Source organism: Pleurodeles waltl, chromosome 4_2, assembly GCF_031143425.1.
Source record: "Pleurodeles waltl isolate 20211129_DDA chromosome 4_2, aPleWal1.hap1.20221129, whole genome shotgun sequence".
In the NCBI taxonomy this organism is placed as follows: Eukaryota; Metazoa; Chordata; class Amphibia; order Caudata; family Salamandridae; genus Pleurodeles; species Pleurodeles waltl.
In genome coordinates, this window is record NC_090443.1 from 393,093,829 (window position 1) to 393,109,879 (window position 16,051).

Below are 16,051 nucleotides of genomic sequence, written 5' to 3' on the forward strand. Positions count from 1 at the left end.
CATCTATAAGTGGTGTGCCGCACTTGAGAGGGCCTATAAAGTTCAGAGGCTCCCTCAAAGGCGGTGGGCTGCTATCCTCTAGTTCTCCCTCTCTGACAAGGGGAGGGGTAGACTTCTCACTGTCAGAGAAGAGGATGCAGACAATTGCACAATTCTCAAAGCGGCACTCTTAGATGGTTTTGGTCTCACCACTGAGTAATACAGGATAAAGTTCAGGGAGACCAGAAAAGAGTCCTCACAAGATTGGGTTGACTTTGTAGACTGTTCTGTGATAGCTTTAGAAGGCTGGTTACATGTAGCAAAGTGTCTGACTATGAGGGCTTGTACAATTTACTGTTGAGAGAGCATATTGTGAATAATTGTGTGTCTGATTTGTTGCACCAATACTTGGTAGACTCAGATCTGACCTCTCCCTAAGAATTGGGAAAGAAGGCAGACAAATGGGCCGGAACAAGGGTGAGCAGAAAAGCTCACACAGGGGGTGACAAGGAGAAGAAAAGGGAAGTAACCAAGTCTCATGACAAGGGTGGGGACAAAGATAAGGAAAAGTCTTCATCAGGCCTACAAAACTCTTCTGGCGGTGGGTGTAAATCCTCTTCCCATAACAATCAGAACAAAAAGTTTTATGCTATATTTGTAGAAATAAAGGCCATATGGAAGGAAACAGCTTCTGTTCTAAGAAAAGCACACCTCCCACCACTATAACCCCCACTCCTACAACTAGTGCCCCTAGCAATAGCAGTAGTGGTGGGAAGACTAATGCTACTAATAGTCAATCCAAAGGTGTAACAGACCTAACCTTGGGAGGTATAGTGGGAGCTGGTTAAGGAAACCACTGAGGCTGTTTTAGTCTCTGATGGTGGTATTGACCTTGCCACCCTTGTTGCTTGTCCACTTAATATGGATAAGTACAAGCAACAACCCCTAATCAATGGTGTTCAGGTTGAGGCTTACAGGAACACAGGTGCCAGTGTCACCATGGTGACTGAAAAACTGGTGTCCCCTGAGCAACACCTACTTGGTCACCTGTACCAACTGACTGACCCCCAACAACAATACTGTGAGCCACCCATGGCAGCCATTGATCTCAGCTGGGGGGTTACTGGTCCTAAAAAGATTGTAGTGTCCACAGACCTACCTGTAGAGTTTCTACTAGGGAATGACTTGGAGAACTCAGCTTGGGCTGAAGTAGAGTTGGAGGCCCATGCAGCAATGCTGGGCATTCCTGAGCATCTTTGCTCTGAACAGGGCTCAGGTCAAGAAGCAAAGAAAACAGGGAAACTTGGATCCTGAAAGTATGAACCAGGAGCTTCCCAAAAGCAGGGATAGAAAGGGTAAGAAATCATCCCCTATTCCACCCTCCACTGATGATTGCCCCTTTGAGGGGCAGGAATCTACTCCTTGGACAGAACCTACACCTGAAGAACTCCAAGCTGACAGAGGGGGCTGCCAGGGAGGAGTTAAGTGTGGCTCAAAAGACTTGTCTGTAGGAGGCTGGCCTGGCTTATAGTGGGTACCTGATGGTACTTACACATTATGCTAGGTCCAGTTATCCCTTATTAGTAGATTAGTACTGTTCTAGCAGCTTAGGCTGATAGAGGTAGCTATAGCAGAGCAGCTTAGGATGAACTAGGAGGCATGCAAAGCTCCTACTATACCACTTATACCATATAGCACTATATCATAAGAAACACAATACTCAGAGTTACTAAAAATAAAGGTACTTTATTTTAGTGACAATATGCCTAAAGTATCTCAGAGGATACAGTCCCTTAGGAGGTAAGTAAATACACAAAATATATACACAAACCAAAATCAGGTAAGTAAAACACTTAGAAAAGTAGAGCAAACACTGTAGAACACAATAGAATGCAATAGGAGACAATAGGCCTAGGGGCAACACAAACCATATACTCCAAAAGTGGAATGCGAACCGCGAATGGACCCCAGGCCTAGTGTAGTGTGTAGAGGGTTACTGGGAGTGTAAGAAAACACTAAGGGTGTCCAAGATACCCCACCCCAAGACCCTGAAAAGTAGGAGTAAAGTTACCGTACTACCCCAGAAAGACAGTAAAGTCGAGATAGGGGATTCTGCAAAGTCAACAACTGACTGCAAAGCACTGAAGACGGATTCCTGGACCTGAGGATCTGTAAAGGAAGAGGACCAAGTCCAAGAGTCAGGCAAGTGTCCGGGGGGGGGGCAGGAGCCCACTAAACCCCGGATGAAGGTGCAAAAGGGCTGCCTCTGGGTGGAAGAAGCCGAAGATTTTGCAACAACGGAAGGTGCCAGGAACTTCTCCTTTGGTCAGAAGATGTCCCACAGTGTGCTGGAGGATGCAAAGTTGTTTCCACGCAGAAAGACCGCAAACAAGCCTTGCTAACTGCAAGAGTCGTGGTTGAAGGTTTTGGGTGCTGCCAGGGCCCAGAAAGGACCAGGAGGTCACCCCTTGGAGGAGGAGACAGACGGGGCACTCAGCAACAGAGAGAGCCCACGCAGAAGCAGGCAGCACCAGCAGAAGCACCTGAACAGGCGTTCAGGAAATCTGAGCACAGGATCGTCTCAGCACAACAAAAGAGAGTACCACGAAGTCGGAGGTCAACTCAGCGAGTTGGGAAATGCAGGACAGAGTGCTTGGGACCTGGGCTGTGCTGTGCATGAATGAAGTCTTGCAAAAGTGCACAGAAGCCCTAGCAGCTGCAGATCACGCAGTACACAGGATTACTGTCTGGCGAGGGGAGGCAAAGACTTACCTCCACAAATTTGGACAGAAGGACCACTGGACTGTCGGGGTCTCTTGGATCCAGCTCCTGTGTTCCAGGAACCACGCTCGTCAAGATGAGAGGGGACCCAGAGGACCGGTGATGCAGAAGTTTGGTGCCTGCGTTGGCAGGGGGAAGATTCCGTTGACCCACAGGAGATTTCCTCTTGGCTTCCAGTGCAGGGTGAAGGCAGACAGCCCTCAGAGCATGCACCACCAGGAAACAGTCGAAAAAGCCGGCAGGATTGGGCGCTACAATGTTGCTGGTAGTCTTCTTGCTACTTTTGTTGCAGTTTGGCAGGCGTCCTGGAGCAGTCAGCGGTTGATCCTTGGCAGAAGTCGAAGAGAGAAGTGCAGAGGAACTCTGGTGAGCTCTTGCATTCGTTATCTGAAGAGAGACCCACAGGAGGGACCCTAAATAGCCCTCAGAGGAGGATTGGCTACCTAACCAGGTAAGAGCCTATCTGGAGGGGTCTCTGACATCACCTGCTCGCACTGGCCACCCAGAGGTCTCCATTGTGCCCTCACACCTCTTCATTCAAGATGGCAGAGGTCTGGGACACACTGGAGGAGCTCTGGGCACCACCCCTGGGGTGGTGATGGACAGGGGAGTGGTCACTCCCCTTTCCTTTGTCCAGTTTTGCGCCAGAGCAGGGGCTGGAGGTTCCCTGAACCGGTGTAGGCTGGTTTATGCAAGGAGGGCACAGTCTGTGCTCTTCAAAGCATTTCCAGAGGCCAGGAGAGGCTACTCTTCTCAGGCCCTTAACACCTATTTCCAAAGGGAAAGGGTGTAATACCCTCTCTCAGAGGAAATCCTTTGTTCTGCCTTCCTGGGACTGGGCTGCCCAGGCCCCAGGGGGCAGAAACCTGTCTGAGGGTTGGCAGCAGCAGTAGCTGCAGAGAAAACCCCAGAGAGCTAGTTTAGCCGTACCCTGCTGGAGCCCCGGGGACGCATGGGATTGGCCCCCAATACCAGAATGATATTGGGGGGACAATTCCATGATCCTAGTCATGTTACATGGCCATGTTCGGAGTTACCATTGTGACGCTACACATAGGTATTGACCTATATGTAGTTCACATGTGTAATGGTGTCCCCGCACTCACAAAGTCTGGGGAAACTGCCCTGAACAATGTGGGGGCACCTTGGCTAGTACCAGGGTGCCCTCACACTTAGTAACTTTGCACCTAACCTTCACTAAGTGAGGGTTAGACATATAGGTGACTTATAAGTTACTTAAGTGCAGTGTGAAATGGCTGTGAAATAACGTGTATGTTATTTCACTCAGGCTGCAGTGGTAGTACTGTGTAAGAATTGTCTGAGCTTCCTATGGGTGGCAAAATAAATGCTGCAGCCCATAGGGATCTCCTGGAACCCCAATACCTTGGGTACCTAGGTACCATATCTTAGGGAATTATAAGGGTGTTACCGTGTGCCAGTCAGAATTGGTAAAATTAGTCACTAGCCTGCAGTGACAATTTTCAAAGCAGAGAGAGCATAAACACTGAGGTTCTGGTTAGCAGAGCCTCAGTGATACAGTTAGGCACCACACAGGGAACGCATACAGGGCACAACTTATGAGCACTGGGGTCCTGGCTAGCAGGATCCCAGTGATACAGGCAAAAACAAACATACATATAAGTAAAAAATGGGGGTAACATGCCAGGCATGTCCTACACAACCCCCCCCCCCCAACGAGGGACAACAAGGCTAACCTTGCCCAGGTGAGTCTTCATTGTCTAAGTGGAAATATCTGAAGATTCCATCTGCATTGGAGTGTGTACTCCCAGGTCTATCTTCCACTGAATAGTCCATTCCCTGTAGGGAGATGGACCACCACAACAATTTAGGGTTTTCACCTTTCATTTGTTTTAGCCAAAGTAGAGGTTTGTGGTCTGTCTGAATAATAAAGTGAGTACCAAACAGGTATGGTCTCAACTTTTTCAGTGCCCAGACTATAGCAAAGGCCTCCCTCTCTATGGCAGACCAATGCTTTGCTCTAGGGGGTCAACCTTCTGCTGATAAAAGCAACAGGTTGATCCTGGCCCTCAGTATTAAGCTGTGCTAGGACTGCCCCAACCCCCAATTCAGAACCATCAGTCTGGACTATGAACTTTTTGGAGTAGCAAGGGCTTCTTAGGACAGGTGCAGAGCACATGGCCTGTTTGAGCTCATCAAAAGCTTTTTGACGGCTAGCTGTCCACAATATCTTTTTAGGCATGTTCTTACTAGTGAGGTCATTAAGAGGAGCTGCAATGGAGCCATAATTCTTAATACAACTCCTTTAGTACCATGTGAGGCCTAAAACAGCTCTCACCTGTGTTTGAGTTGTAGGGGGAACTCATTTGCATAATGGTCTGGATCTTCCCCTGTAGTGGTGCAATCTGTTCCCCACCTACCAGGTGGCCCAGATAAACCACTCTCCCCTATCTGGCACTTTGAGGCCTTGATAGTAAGGCCTGCCTTTTGCAGGGCCTCAAAAACATTCCACAGGTGGACCAGATGATCATCCCAGATGGATCTAAAGACAGCTATATCATCCAGATATGCTGCACTAAAAGCTTCCAACCCTTGCAGGACTGTGTTCACCAACCTTTGAAAAAGGGCAGGTGCATTCTTCAGACCAAAGGGCATCACAGTGAATTGATTGTGCCCTCCAATGGTTGAAAATGCAGTCTTGGGTTTAGCATCTTCTGATAATTTAATCTGCCAATACCCTGAAGTTAAATCAAAAGTGCTTAGATACTTGGCAGAAGCCAGTGTATCTATCAGCTCATCTGCCCTGGGTATAGGGTGAGCATTTGTCTTGGTTACTTGGTTGAGCCCTCTAGAGTCAACACAAAACCTCATCTCTCTTTTACCATCCTTACTGTGAGGTTTTGGGACAAGCACCACTGGGCTAGCCTATGGGCTTTCTGAAGGCTCAATCACTCCTAAATCTAACATTTTCTGAACCTCTTGTTTAACCCCTTCTGTGCCGCGGACGTAGTGGTTACGTCCTGCGGCACAGTGCTGCTGTGCCGAGGACGTAACCACTACGTCCTCGGCACACAGCCCAGAGGGGGCGCTCTCGCTCCCTCTGTGGGGTTCCCCTCCACCCCCCCAAGTCAGGGATGGAAGGGGAAGCCCTTCCCCTCCCACCCCCGACCCCCCCAACCCCCCCTGTGACGTCAGCGCGCGAGCGCGCGCTGATTAGTCACAGGGTCTCCCCCATCGCGCTGGAAGCAGAGCTTCCAGCGCGATTGAAAAAGAAATGCTTTTGCATTTCTTTTTCAATCCCATGGGGGAGGCCCCGAGAGGCTTCAAAGGGAAGGAAATGTATTTCCTTCCCTTTGAAGTCTCTCACAGGTTTCAAAAGCCGGATTGCTTGCAATCCGGCTTTTGAAACCCCACTAGACACCAGGGATTTTTTTTTTTTTCTTGAAATTGGCAAAAGGGAGCGACCCCTTGGGCAAGGGTCGCTCCCAGGGGGGCATTTTTTTAGGAAGGCCTTTTCTGCCCCCCCTGGGGGCAGATTGGCCTATTATTAGGCCGATCTGCCCCCAGGGGGGGCAGAAACCTCTAGGCACCAGGGACCATTTTTTTTTAATTTATTTTTTTGTGATGAATTCTTTTTTTTTAGGTGGGGAGCGATCCCTTAGGCAAGGGTCGCTCCCCTACGGGGCAATATATATTTAGGCCATTTCTGCCCCCCTTGGGGGCAGATTGGCCTATTTTGATAAGGCCAATCTGCCCCCAAGGGGGGCAGAAACCATTAGACACCAGGGAGTTTGTTTTTGCGCGCGAATGTCACGCAACAAAGCGACCCCTTTGGCAAGGGTCGCTCCCAGGGGGGGCAATTTTTTGGGAAGGCCTTTTCTGCCCCCCCCTGGGGGCAGATCGGCCTATTATTAGGCCGATCTGCCCCCAGGGGGGGAAGAAACCTCTAGGCGCCAGGGCAATTTTTTTTTTTGTGTTTTTTTTTTTTTGTTCTTTTTTTTTTTTTTAGAGATGGGGAGCGACCCATCAGGCAAGGGTCCCTCCCCTGGGGGGCAAATTGTATTTAGACCATTTCTGCCCCCCTGGGGGCAGATTGGCCGATTTTAGGTCAATCTGCCCCCAAGGGGGCAGAAACCACTAGGCACCGGGGATTTGTTTTTTGGCGCCAATGTCACGCAGGGGGAGCGACCCCGTAGGCAAGGGTCGCTCCCGGGGGGGGGGGGGGGGTGGGGGGGGCAAATTTATTTTAGGCCATTTCTGCCCCCCCGGGGGACAGATCGGGCTATTATTAGGCCGAACTGCCCCCGGGGGGGGGCAGAACACTCTAGGCGCCAGGGCAATTTTTTTTTGTGTTTTTTTTTTTGTTGTTTCTTTTTTTAGAGATGGGGAGCGACCCATCAGGCAAGGGTCGCTCCCCTGGGGGGGCAAATTGTATTTAGACCATTTCTGCCCCCCTGGGGGCAGATTGGCCAATTTTAGGTCAATCTGCCCCCAAGGGGGCAGAAACCACAAGGCACCGGGGATTTGTTTTTTGGCGCCAATGTCACGCAGGGGGAGCGACCCCGTAGGCACGGGTCGCTCCCGGGGGGGGGTGGAGGTTGGGGGGGCAAATTTATTTTAGGCCATTTCTGCCCCCCCGGGGGACAGATCGGCCTATTATTAGGCCGAACTGCCCCCGGGGGGGGGGGGGGGCAGAACACTCTAGGCGCCAGGGCAATTTTTTTTTTTTTTTTTTTTTTTTTGCTGTTTCTTTTTTTAGAGATGGGGAGCGACCCATCAGGCAAGGGTCGCTCCCCTGGGGGGGCAAATTGTATTTAGACCATTTCTGCCCCCCTGGGGGCAGATTGGCCAATTTTAGGTCAATGGGGCAGAAACCACTATGCACCTGGGATTTGTTTTTTGGCGCCAATGTCACGCAGGGGGAGCGACCCCGTAGGCAAGGGTCGCTCCCCGGGGGGGGGGGGGGGGTTGGGGGGGCAAATTTATTTTAGGCCATTTCTGCCCCCCCGGGGGACAGATCGGCCTATTATTAGGACGAACTGCCCCCCGGGGGGGGCAGAACACTCTAGGCACCAGGGCAATTTTTTTTTTGTGTGTTTTTTTTTTTGTTGTTTCTTTTTTTAGAGATGGGGAGCGACCCATCAGGCAAGGGTCGCTCCCCTGGGGGGGCAAATTGTATTTAGACCATTTCTGCCCCCCTGGGGGCAGATTGGCCAATTTTAGGTCAATCTGCCCCCAAGGGGGCAGAAACCACTAGGCACCGGGGATTTGTTTTTTGGCGCCAATGTCACGCAGGGGGAGCGACCCCATAGGCAAGGGTCGCTCCCGGGGGGGGGATGGGGGTTGGGGGGGCAAATTTATTTTAGGCCATTTCTGCCCCCCCGGGGGACAGATCGGCCTATTATTAGGCCGAACTGCCCCCGGGGGGGGGGGCAGAACACTCTAGGCGCCAGGGCAATTTTTTTTTTGTGTTTTTTTTTTTTGTTGTTTCTTTTCTTAGAGATGGGGAGCGACCCATCAGGCAAGGGTCGCTCCCCTGGGGGGGCAAATTGTATTTAGACCATTTCTGCCCCCCTGGGGGCAGATTGGCCAATTTTAGGTCAATCTGCCCCCAAGGGGGCAGAAACCACTAGGCACCGGGGATTTGTTTTTTAGCGCCAATGTCACGCAGGGGGAGCGACCCGGTAGGCAAGGGTCGCTCCCGGGGGGGGGGGTGGGGGTTGGGGGGGCAAATTTATTTTAGGCCATTTCTGCCCCCCCGGGGGACAGATCGGCCTATTATTAGGCCGAACTGCCCCCCGGGGGGGGCAGAACACTCTAGGCACCAGGGCAATTTTTTTTTTGTGTGTTTTTTTTTTTTTTGTTTCTTTTTTTGGAGATGGGGAGCGACCCATCAGGCAAGGGTCGCTCCCCTGGGGGGGCAAATTGTATTTAGACCATTTCTGCCCCCCTGGGGGCAGATTGGCCAATTTTAGGTCAATCTGCCCCCTAGGGGGCAGAAACCACTAGGCACCGGGGATTTGTTTTTTGGCGCCAATGTCACGCAGGGGGAGCGACCCCGTAGGCAAGGGTCGCTCCCGGGGGGGGGTGGAGGTTGGGGGGGCAAATTTATTTTAGGCCATTTCTGCCCCCCCGGGGGACAGATCGGCCTATTATTAGGCCGAACTGCCCCCGGGGGGGGGGGGCAGAACACTCTAGGCGCCAGGGCAATTTTTTTTTTGTGTTTTTTTTTTTTGTTGTTTCTTTTTTTAGAGATGGGGAGCGACCCATCAGGCAAGGGTCGCTCCCCTGGGGGGCAAATTGTATTTAGACCATTTCTGCCCCCCTGGGGGCAGATTGGCCTATTTTAGGTCAATCTGCCCCCAAGGGGGCAGAAACCACTAGGCACCGGGGATTTGTTTTTTGGCGCCAATGTCACGCAGGGGGAGCGACCCCGTAGGCAAGGGTCGCTCCCGGGCGGGTGGGTGGGGGTTGGGGGGGCAAATTTATTTTAGGCCATTTCTGCCCCCCCGGGGGACAGATCGGCCTATTATTAGGCCGAACTGCCCCCGGGGGGGGGGGGCAGAACACTCTAGGCGCCAGGGCAATTTTTTTTTTGTGTTTTTTTTTTTTGTTGTTTCTTTTTTTAGAGATGGGGAGCGACCCATCAGGCAAGGGTCGCTCCCCTGGGGGGGCAAATTGTATTTAGACCATTTCTGCCCCCCTGGGGGCAGATTGGCCTATTTTAGGTCAATCTGCCCCCAAGGGGGCAGAAACCACTAGGCACCGGGGATTTGTTTTTTAGCGCCAATGTCACGCAGGGGGAGCTACCCCGTAGGCAAGGGTCGCTCCCGGGGGGGGGGGGGGGGGTTGGGGGGGCAAATTTATTTTAGGCCATTTCTGCCCCCCCGGGGACAGATCGGCCTATTATTAGGCCGAACTGCCCCCCGGGGGGGGGCAGAACACTCTAGGCACCAGGGCAATTTTTTTTTTTGTGTGTTTTTTTTTTTTGTTGTTTCTTTTTTTAGAGATGGGGAGCGACCCATCAGGCAAGGGTCGCTCCCCTGGGGGGGCAAATTGTATTTAGACCATTTCTGCCCCCCTGGGGGCAGATTGGCCAATTTTAGGTCAACTGCCCCCAAGGGGGCAGAAACCACTAGGCACCGGGGATTTGTTTTTTGGCGCCAATGTCACGCAGGGGGAGCGACCCCGTAGGCAAGGGTCGCTCCCGGGGGGGGGGATGGGGGTTGGGGGGGCAAATGTATTTTAGGCCATTTCTGCCCCCCCGGGGCACAGATCGGCCTATTATTAGGCCGAACTGCCCCCCGGGGGGGGCAGAACACTCTAGGCACCAGGGCAATTTTTTTTTTGTGTGTTTTTTTTTTTGTTGTTTCTTTTTTTGGAGATGGGGAGCGACCCATCAGGCAAGGGTCGCTCCCCTGGGGGGGCAAATTGTATTTAGACCATTTCTGCCCCCCTGGGGGCAGATTGGCCAATTTTAGGTCAATCTGCCCCCTAGGGGGCAGAAACCACTAGGCACCGGGGATTTGTTTTTTGGCGCCAATGTCACGCAGGGGGAGCGACCCCGTAGGCAAGGGTCGCTCCCGGGGGGGGGTGGAGGTTGGGGGGGCAAATTTATTTTAGGCCATTTCTGCCCCCCCGGGGGACAGATCGGCCTATTATTAGGCCGAACTGCCCCCGGGGGGGGGGGGCAGAACACTCTAGGCGCCAGGGCAATTTTTTTTTTGTGTTTTTTTTTTTGTTGTTTCTTTTTTTAGAGATGGGGAGCGACCCATCAGGCAAGGGTCGCTCCCCTGGGGGGGCAAATTGTATTTAGACCATTTCTGCCCCCCTGGGGGCAGATTGGCCTATTTTAGGTCAATCTGCCCCCAAGGGGGCAGAAACCACTAGGCACCGGGGATTTGTTTTTTGGCGCCAATGTCACGCAGGGGGAGCGACCCCGTAGGCAAGGGTCGCTCCCGGGCGGGTGGGTGGGGGTTGGGGGGGCAAATTTATTTTAGGCCATTTCTGCCCCCCCGGGGGACAGATCGGCCTATTATTAGGCCGAACTGCCCCCGGGGGGGGGGGGCAGAACACTCTAGGCGCCAGGGCAATTTTTTTTTTGTGTTTTTTTTTTTTGTTGTTTCTTTTTTTAGAGATGGGGAGCGACCCATCAGGCAAGGGTCGCTCCCCTGGGGGGGCAAATTGTATTTAGACCATTTCTGCCCCTCTGGGGGCAGATTGGCCTATTTTAGGTCAATCTGCCCCCAAGGGGGCAGAAACCACTAGGCACCGGGGATTTGTTTTTTAGCGCCAATGTCACGCAGGGGGAGTGACCCCGTAGGCAAGGGTCGCTCCCGGGGGGGGGGGGGGGGTTGGGGGGGCAAATTTATTTTAGGCCATTTCTGCCCCCCCGGGGGACAGATCGGCCTATTATTAGGACGAACTGAACACTCTAGGCACCAGGGCAATTTTTTTTTTGTGTGTTTTTTTTTTTGTTGTTTCTTTTTTTAGAGATGGGGAGCGACCCATCAGGCAAGGGTCGCTCTCCTGGGGGGGCAAATTGTATTTAGACCATTTCTGCCCCCCTGGGGGCAGATTGGCCAATTTTAGGTCAATCTGCCCCCAAGGGGGCAGAAACCACTAGGCACCGGGGATTTGTTTTTTGGCGCCAATGTCACGCAGGGGGAGCGACCCCGTAGGCAAGGGTCGCTCCCGGGGGGGGGATGGGGGTTGGGGGGGCAAATTAATTTTAGGCCATTTCTGCCCCCCCGGGGGACAGATCGGCCTATTATTAGGCCGAACTGCCCCCGGGGGGGGGGCAGAACACTCTAGGCGCCAGGGCAATTTTTTTTTTGTGTTTTTTTTTTTTGTTGTTTCTTTTTTTAGAGATGGGGAGCGACCCATCAGGCAAGGGTCGCTCCCCTGGGGGGGCAAATTGTATTTAGACCATTTCTGCCCCCCTGGGGGCAGATTGGCCAATTTTAGGTCAATCTGCCCCCAAGGGGGCAGAAACCATTAGGCACCGGGGATTTGTTTTTTAGCGCCAATGTCACGCAGGGGGAGCGACCCCGTAGGCAAGGGTCGCTCCCGGGGGGGGGGGGTGGGGGTTGGGGGGGCAAATTTATTTTAGGCCATTTCTGCCCCCCCGGGGGACAGATCGGCCTATTATTAGGCCGAACTGCCCCCGGGGGGGGGGGGGGCAGAAACCTCTAGGCGCCAGGGGAATTTTTCTTTTTTTTCTTTGTTTTTTTTTTTTTAGAGATGGGGAGCGACCCATCAGGCAAAAGGGTGGGGGTTGGGGGGGCAAATTTATTTTAGGGCATTTCTGCCCCCCCCCCCCGGGGCCGGCTGAGCTACAGGCCAAACACCACAGGTAGGCACCTTGCAAAAAACACCTCTGTTTTCTGTGAAAAAATATGTTGTGTCCACGTTGTGTTTTGGGCCATTTCCTTTTGTGGGCGCTAGGCCTACCCACAGAAGTGATGTACCATTTTTATCGAGAGACTTAGGGGAACGCTGGGTGGAAGAAAATTTGTGGCTCCTCTCAGATTCCAGAACTTTCTGTCACCGAAATGAGAGGAAAAAGTGTTTTTTGGGCCAAATTTTGATGTTTGCAAAGGATTCTGGGTAACATAACCTGGTCAGAGCCCCGCAAGTCACCCCATCTTGGATTCCCCTGGGTTTCTAGTTTTCAAAAATGCACTGGTTTGCTAGGTTTCCTCAGGTGTCGGCTGAGCTACAGGCCAAAATCCACAGGTAGGCACTGCTTTTTATAAAAAAATGTGATGTGTCCACGTTGTGTTTTGGGCCCTTTCCTTTCGTGGGCGCTAGTCCTACCCACACAAGTGAGGTATCATTTTTATCGGGAGACTTGGGGGAACGCTGGGTAGAAGGAAATTTGTGGCTCCTCTCAGATTCCAGAACTTTCTGCCACAGAAATGTGAGTAACATGTGTATTTTTAGCCAAATTTTGAGGTTTGCAAAGGATTCTGGGTAACAGAACCTGGTCCGAGCCCCGCAAGTCACCCCTCCTTGGATTCCCCTAGGTCTCTAGTTTTCAGAAATGCACAGGTTTGGTAGGTTTCCCTAGGTGCCGGCTGAGCTAGAGGCCAAAATCTACAGGTAGGCACGTCGCAAAAAACACCTCTGTTTTTTTCCAAAATTTAGGATGTGTCCACGTTGCGCTTTGGGGTGTTTCCTGTCGCCGGCGCTAGGCCTACCCACGCAAGTGAGGTATCATTTTTATCGGGAGACTTGGGGGAATGCTGGGTGGAAGGAAATTTGTAGCTCCTCTCAGATTCCAGAACTTTCTGCCACAGAAATGTGAGGGACATGTGTTTTTTTAGCCAAATTTTGAGGTTTGCAAAGGATTCTGGGTAACAGAACCTGGTCCGAGCCCCGCAAGTCACCCCTCCTTGGATTCCCCTAGGTCTCTAGTTTTCAGAAATGCACAGGTTTGGTAGGTTTCCCTAGGTGCCGGCTGAGCTAGAGGCCAAAATCTACAGGTAGGCACTTCGCAAAAAAAACCTCTGTTTTTTTTCCAAAATTTAGGATGTGTCCACGTTGCGCTTTGGGGTGTTTCCTGTCGCCGGCGCTAGGCCTACCCACGCAAGTGAGGTATCATTTTTATCGGGAGACTTGGGGGAACGCTGGGTAGAAGGAAATTTGTGGCTCCTCTCAGATTCCAGAACTTTCTGCCACAGAAATGTGAGTAACATGTGTATTTTTAGCCAAATTTTGAGGTTTGCAAAGGATTCTGGGTAACAGAACCTGGTCCGAGCCCCGCAAGTCACCCCTCCTTGGATTCCCCTAGGTCTCTAGTTTTCAGAAATGCACAGGTTTGGTAGGTTTCCCTAGGTGCCGGCTGAGCTAGAGGCCAAAATCTACAGGTAGGCACTTTGCAAAAAACACCTCTGTTTTTTTCCAAAATTTAGGATGTGTCCACGTTGCGCTTTGGGGTGTTTCCTGTCGCCGGCGCTAGGCCTACCCACACAAGTGAGGTATCATTTTTATCGGGAGACGTGGGGGAACGCTGGGTGGAAGGAAATTTGTGGCTCCTCTCAGATTCCAGAACTTTCTGCCACAGAAATGTGAGGAACATGTGTTTTTTTAGCCAAATTTTGAGATTTGCAAAGGATTCTGGGTAACAGAACCTGGTCCGAGCCCCGCAAGTCACCCCTCCTTGGATTCCCCTAGGTCTCTAGTTTTCAGAAATGCACAGGTTTGGTAGGTTTCCCTAGGTGGCGGCTGAGCTAGAGGCCAAAATCTACAGGTAGTCACTTTGCTAAAAACAGCTCTGTTTTCTGTGATATGTCCACGTTGTGTTTTGGGGCATATCCTGTCACGGGCGCTAGGCCTACCCACACAAGTGAGGTATCATTTTTATCGGGAGACGTGGGGGAACGCTGGGTGGAAGGAAATTTGTGGCTCCTCTCAGATTCCAGAACTTTCTGCCACAGAAATGTGAGGAACATGTGTTTTTTTAGCCAAATTTTGAGGTTTGCAAAGGATTCTGGGTAACAGAACCTGGTCCGAGCCCCGCAAGTCACCCCTCCTTGGATTCCCCTAGGTCTCTAGTTTTCAGAAATGCACAGGTTTGGTAGGTTTCCCTAGGTGGCGGCTGAGCTAGAGGCCAAAATCTACAGGTAGTCACTTTGCTAAAAACAGCTCTGTTTTCTGTGATATGTCCACGTTGTGTTTTGGGGTATATCCTGTCGCGGGCGCTAGGCCTACCCACACAAGTGAGGTATCATTTTTATCGGGAGACGTGGGGGAACGCTGGGTGGAAGGAAATTTGTGGCTCCTCTCAGATTCCAGAACTTTCTGCCACAGAAATGTGAGGAACATGTGTTTTTTTAGCCAAATTTTGAGGTTTGCAAAGGATTCTGGGTAACAGAACCTGGTCCGAGCCACACAAGTCACCCCTCCTTGGATTCCCTTAGGTCTCTAGTTTTCAGAAATGCACAGGTTTGGTAGGTTTCCCTAGGTGGCGGCTGAGCTAGAGGCCAAAATCTACAGGTAGTCACTTTGCTAAAAACAGCTCTGTTTTCTGTGATGTGTCCACGTTGTGTTTTGGGGCATATCCTGTTGCGGGTGCTAGGCCTACGCACACAAGTGAGGTATCATTTTTATCGGGAGACGTGGGGGAACGCTGGGTGGAAGGAAATTTGTGGCTCCTCTCAGATTCCAGAACTTTCTGCCACAGAAATGTGAGGAACATGTGTTTTTTAGCCAAATTTTGAGGTTTGCAAAGGATTCTGGGTAACAGAACCTGGTCCGAGCCACACAAGTCACCCCTCCTTGGATTCCCCTAGGTCTCTAGTTTTCAGAAATGCACAGGTTTGGTAGGTTTCCCTAGGTGGCGGCTGAGCTAGAGGCCAAAATCTACAGGTAGTCACTTTGCTAAAAACAGCTCTGTTTTCTGTGATGTGTCCACGTTGTGTTTTGGGGCATATCCTGTCGCGGGTGCTAGGCCTACCCACACAAGTGAGGTATCATTTTTATCGGGAGACGTGGGGGAACGCTGGGTGGAAGGAAATTTGTGGCTCCTCTCAGATTCCATAACTTTCTGCCACAGAAATGTGAGGAACATGTGTTTTTTTAGCCAAATTTTGAGGTTTGCAAAGGATTCTGGGTAACAGAACCTGGTCCGAGCCACACAAGTCACCCCTCCTTGGATTCCCCTAGGTCTCTAGTTTTCAGAAATGCACAGGTTTGGTAGGTTTCCCTAGGTGGCGGCTGAGCTAGAGGCCAAAATCTACAGGTAGTCACTTTGCTAAAAACAGCTCTGTTTTCTGTGATGTGTCCACGTTGTGTTTTGGGGCATATCCTGTCGCGGGTGCTAGGCCTACCCACACAAGTGAGGTACCATTTTTATCGGGAGACTTGGGGGAACATAGATTAGCAAAACAAGTACTATTGCCCCTTGTCTTTCTCTACATTTTTTCCTTCCAAATATAGGAGTGTGTGTAAAAAAGACATCTATTTGAGAAATTCCCTGTAATTCACGTGCTACTATGGTCACCCCGGAATTCAGAGATGTGCAAATAACCACTGCTCCTCAACACCTTATCTTGTGCCCTTTTTGGAAATGCAAAGGTTTTCTTGATAGCAATTTTTTACTCCTTATATTTCAGCAAATGAATTGCTGTATACCCGGTATAGAATGAAAACGCACTGCAGGGTGCAGCTCATTTATTGGCTCTGGGTTCCTCGGGTTCTTGATGAATCTACAAGCCCTATATATCCCCGCAACCAGAGGAGTCCAGCAGACGTAACGGTATATTGCTTTCGATAATCTGACATTGCAGGGAAAAGTTACAGAGTAAAA